The 5,000-nt window shown below is 43.3% G+C and overlaps 4 non-coding genes across 4 annotated transcripts; all 4 read left to right on the plus strand.

Moving 5' to 3' along the window:
- The first annotated feature begins 727 nt into the window (after nt 1-727).
- Nucleotides 728-846, plus strand: LOC136740990 (5S ribosomal RNA). Its single transcript, XR_010813748.1, has one exon. It is a non-coding gene; the product is annotated as a 5S ribosomal RNA (ribosomal RNA).
- A 1,055-nt stretch (nt 847-1,901) lies between these two features.
- Nucleotides 1,902-2,020, plus strand: LOC136740948 (5S ribosomal RNA). The gene has a single exon (XR_010813706.1). It is a non-coding gene; the product is annotated as a 5S ribosomal RNA (ribosomal RNA).
- A 1,066-nt stretch (nt 2,021-3,086) lies between these two features.
- On the plus strand, nt 3,087-3,205 carry LOC136741152 (5S ribosomal RNA). Its single transcript, XR_010813901.1, has one exon. It is a non-coding gene; the product is annotated as a 5S ribosomal RNA (ribosomal RNA).
- Nucleotides 3,206-4,260: 1,055 nt separating this feature from the next.
- On the plus strand, nt 4,261-4,379 carry LOC136740897 (5S ribosomal RNA). Its single transcript, XR_010813658.1, has one exon. It is a non-coding gene; the product is annotated as a 5S ribosomal RNA (ribosomal RNA).
- The last annotated feature ends 621 nt before the right edge of the window (nt 4,380-5,000 follow it).

The raw sequence follows: 5,000 nt of genomic DNA on the forward strand, positions 1-5,000 counted from the left end.
GAAAGTGTAAAACTTGGGAACATACTTGAGAGCAAAGATCACATTCAATCTCATTCAAGGCACGGATGTGAATGCAACGGGATGAAATTACTGAAATGATGCCTGCCCTCGAACTGTGATGATGGACTACCCGACTCGCCAATAATATTGGGTTCTGGTGTATTGAAATACAGGAGCTGCTGGATTTGTGTGTTTTCTTACCCCCTCACCATAGTTTGTCAAATGTTTAAACAACTGAACTTATATTCAAGGTTTGTTTCTCTTCATATGTTTTACTGGTTTACATTTGTCTCAGCAACCTGTTGAATGATTCTTCTGCTTTCAAAACAAAATGACAACAGGATGAATGCACACACTTGAAAATACAATACATGCAATGTTATGCATCATAGTGATGCAACCTCCTTTCAGTTTCATACTGCATGTCAATTGAAATCCTTACTGAAATGCACACCTTCTCAAGATTGCGCTTGACTGCCGTGTCAGGCACTCAATTACAGCTGTATTATCAAGACAATGTGTTCGTTTTGTAAAATATAGTTCCGGTCTGGTGTGGCACCCCAGCTAACGCACAACGTTGCCACAACGTTTCGTGTTAGCAGGGACTGTCTGCAGCGTGCTGGTGTGTCCCGGACTTTAGAGTAGAGAGACAGTTCAACTGCAAGTATGAGTGGCAGAAACGGATATTGCCTTCCCTTTAAGTAGAGGGTCAGGGACAGCCTCCCTGGCTTACGGCCATACTAGTCTGAATACGCCCGATCTCGTCCGATCTCGGAAGCTAAGCAGGTTCGGGCCTGGTTAGTACTTGGATGGGAGACCGCCTGGGAATACCAGGTGCTGTAAGCTTTTGCATCTTTTACACACCAGAGGGCGACAAATCACGAGTTTTAACTTTGGATACACGCAATTTCATCATTATTTCAGATTTGACTTCCCCAAATTCACAGGCATACAATAGATCTTGTTCTCCAACGTAAACGGTCCCTAGTAACTAGGGTACATTCGTAAATAAATTGAGCATCATGGCTAGAAGTGACTAAATGTTGCCTAATCTTTCTCATCGAGAAATGACACAATTACAGCAACACAAAAAGGAACTCCACCGGGAAATGTTCAGTGTTCACAAGGAGCCTCATTCAACACACACGGTTCCATTCCCATTCATGCAAAGCACGAAAGTGTAAAACTTGGGAACATACTTGAGAGCAAAGATCACATTCAATCTCATTCAAGGCACGGATGTGAATGCAACGGGATGAAATTACTGAAATGATGCCTGCCCTCGAACTGTGATGATGGACTACCCGACTCGCCAATAATATTGGGTTCTGGTGTATTGAAATACAGGAGCTGCTGGATTTGTGTGTTTTCTTACCCCCTCACCATAGTTTGTCAAATGTTTAAACAACTGAACTTATATTCAAGGTTTGTTTCTCTTCATATGTTTTACTGGTTTACATTTGTCTCAGCAACCTGTTGAATGATTCTTCTGCTTTCAAAACAAAATGACAACAGGATGAATGCACACACTTGAAAATATAATACATGCAATGTTATGCATCATAGTGATGCAACCTCCTTTCAGTTTCATACTGCATGTCAATTGAAATCCTTACTGAAATGCACACCTTCTCAAGATTGCACTTGACTGGCGTGTCAGGCACTCAATTACAGCTGTTTTATCAAGACAATGTGTTCGTTTTGTAAAATATAGTTCCGGTCTGGTGTGGCACCCCAGCTAACGCACAACGTTGCCACAACGTTTCGTGTTAGCAGGGACTGTCTGCGGCGCGCTGGTGTGTCCCGGACTTTAGAGTAGAGAGACAGTTCAACTGCAAGTATGAGCGGCAGAAACGGATATTGCCTTCCCTTTAAGTAGAGCGTCAGGGACAGCCTCCCTGGCTTACGGCCATACTAGCCTGAATACGCCCGATCTCGTCCGATCTCGGAAGCTAAGCAGGCTCGGGCCTGGTCAGTACTTGGATGGGAGACCGCCTGGGAATACCAGGTGCTGTAAGCTTTTGCATCTTTTACACACCAGAGGGCGACAAATCACGAGTTTTAACTTTGGATACACGCAATTTCATCATTATTTCAGATTTGACTTCCCCAAATACACAGGCATACAATAGATCTTGTTCTCCAACGTAAACGGTCCCTAGTAACTAGGGTACATTCGTAAATAAATTGAGCATCATGGCTAGAAGTGACTAAATGTTGCCTAATCTTTCTCATCGAGAAATGACACAATTACAGCAACACAAAAAGGAACTCCACCGGACAAAGTTCAGTGCTCACAAGGAGCCTCATTCAACACACACGGTTCCATTCCCATTCATGCAAAGCACGAAAGTGTAAAACTTGGGAACATACTTGAGAGCAAAGATCACATTCAATCTCATTCAAGGCACGGATGTGAATGCAACGGGATGAAATTACTGAAATGATGCCTGCCCTCGAACTGTGATGATGGACTATCCGACTCGCCAATAATATTGGGTTCTGGTGTATTGAAATACAGGAGCTGCTGGATTTGTGTGTTTTCTTACCCCCTCACCATAGTTTGTCAAATGTTTAAACAACTGAACTTATATTCAAGGTTTGATTCTCTTCATATGTTTTACTGGTTTACATTTGTCTCAGCAACCTGTTGAATGATTCTTCTGCTTTCAAAACAAAATGACAACAGGATGAATGCACACACTTGAAAATACAATACATGCAATGTTATGCATCATAGTGATGCAACCTCCTTTCAGTTTCATACTGCATGTCAATTGAAATCCTTACTGAAATGCACACCTTCTCAAGATTGCGCTTGACTGGCGTGTCAGGCACTCAATTACAGCTGTTTTATCAAGACAATGTGTTCGTTTTGTAATATATAGTTCCGGTCTGGTGTGGCACCCCAGCTAACGCACAACGTTGCCACAATGTTGCCACAACGTGGCGTGTTAGCAGGGACTGGCTGCGGCGCGCTGGTGTGTCCCGGGCTTTAGAGTAGAGAGACAGTTCAACTGCAAGTATGAGCGGCAGAAACGGATATTGCCTTCCCTTTAAGTAGAGCGTCAGGGACATCCTACCTGGCTTACGGCCATACTAGCCTGAATACGCCCGATCTCGTCCGATCTCGGAAGCTAAGCAGGCTCGGGCCTGGTCAGTACTTGGATGGGAGAGCGCCTGGGAGTACCAGGTGCTGTAAGCTTTTGCATCTTTTACACACCAGAGGGCGACAAATCACGATTTTTAACTTTGGATACGCGCAATTTCATCATTATTTCAGATTTGACTTCCCCAAATACACAGGCATACAATAGATCTTGTTCTCCAACGTAAACGGTCCCTAGTAACTAGGGTACATTCGTAAATAAATTGAGCATCATGGCTAGAAGTGACTAAATGTTGCCTAATCTTTCTCATCGAGAAATGACACAATTACAGCAACACAAAAAGGAACTCCACCGGACAAAGTTCAGTGCTCACAAGGAGCCTCATTCAACACACACGGTTCCATTCCCATTCATGCAAAGCACGAAAGTGTAAAACTTGGGAACATACTTGAGAGCAAAGATCACATTCAATCTCATTCAAGGCACGGATGTGAATGCAACGGGATGAAATTACTGAAATGATGCCTGCCCTCGAACTGTGATGATGGACTACCCGACTCGCCAATAATATTGGGTTCTGGTGTATTGAAATACAGGAGCTGCTGGATTTGTGTGTTTTCTTACCCCCTCACCATAGTTTGTCAAATGTTTAAACAACTGAACTTATATTCAAGGTTTGTTTCTCTTCATATGTTTTACTGGTTTACATTTGTCTCAGCAACCTGTTGAATGATTCTTCTGCTTTCAAAACAAAATGACAACAGGATGAATGCACACACTTGAAAATACAATACATGCAATGTTATGCATCATAGTGATGCAACCTCCTTTCAGTTTCATACTGCATGTCAATTGAAATCCTTACTGAAATGCACACCTTCTCAAGATTGAGCTTGACTGGCGTGTCAGGCACTCAATTACAGCTGTTTTATCAAGATAATGTGTTCGTTTTGTAAAAAATAGTTCCGGTCTGGTGTGGCACCCCAGCTAACGCACAACGTTGCCACAATGTGGCATGTAAGCAGGGACTGTCTGCGGCGCGCTGGTGTGTCCCGGGCTTTAGAGTAGAGAGACAGTTCAACTGTAAGTATGAACGGCAGAAACGGATATTGCCTTCCCTTTAAGTAGAGCGTCAGGGACAGCCTCCCTGGCTTACGGCCATACTAGCCTGAATACGCCCGATCTCGTCTGATCTCGGAAGCTAAGCAGGCTCGGGCCTGGTCAGTACTTGGATGGGAGACCGCCTGGGAATACCAGGTGCTGTAAGCTTTTGCATCTTTTACACACCAGAGGGCGACAAATCACGAGTTTTAACTTTGGATACACGCAATTTCATCATTATTTCAGATTTGACTTCCCCAAATACACAGGCATCCAATAGATCTTGTTCTCCAACGTAAACGGTCCGTAGTAACTAGGGTACATTCGTAAATAAATTGAGCATCATGGCTAGAAGTGACTAAATGTTGCCTAATCTTTCTCATCGAGAAATGACACAATTACAGCAACACAAAAAGGAACTCCACCGGACAAAGTTCAGTGCTCACAAGGAGCCTCATTCAACACACACGGTTCCATTCCCATTCATGCAAAGCACGAAAGTGTAAAACTTGGGAACATACTTGAGAGCAAAGATCACATTCAATCTCATTCAAGGCACGGATGTGAATGCAACGGGATGAAATTACTGAAATGATGCCTGCCCTCGAACCCGGATGATGGACTACCCGACTCGCCAATAATATTGGGTTCTGGTGTATTGAAATACAGGAGCTGCTGGATTTGTGTGTTTTCTTACCCCCTCACCATAGTTTGTCAAATGTTTAAACAACTGAACTTATATTCAAGGTTTGTTTCTCTTCATATGTTTTACTGGTTTACATTTGTCTC

The sequence above is a fragment of the Amia ocellicauda genome, unplaced genomic scaffold, assembly GCF_036373705.1.
Source record: "Amia ocellicauda isolate fAmiCal2 unplaced genomic scaffold, fAmiCal2.hap1 HAP1_SCAFFOLD_65, whole genome shotgun sequence".
Taxonomy (NCBI): Eukaryota; Metazoa; Chordata; class Actinopteri; order Amiiformes; family Amiidae; genus Amia; species Amia ocellicauda.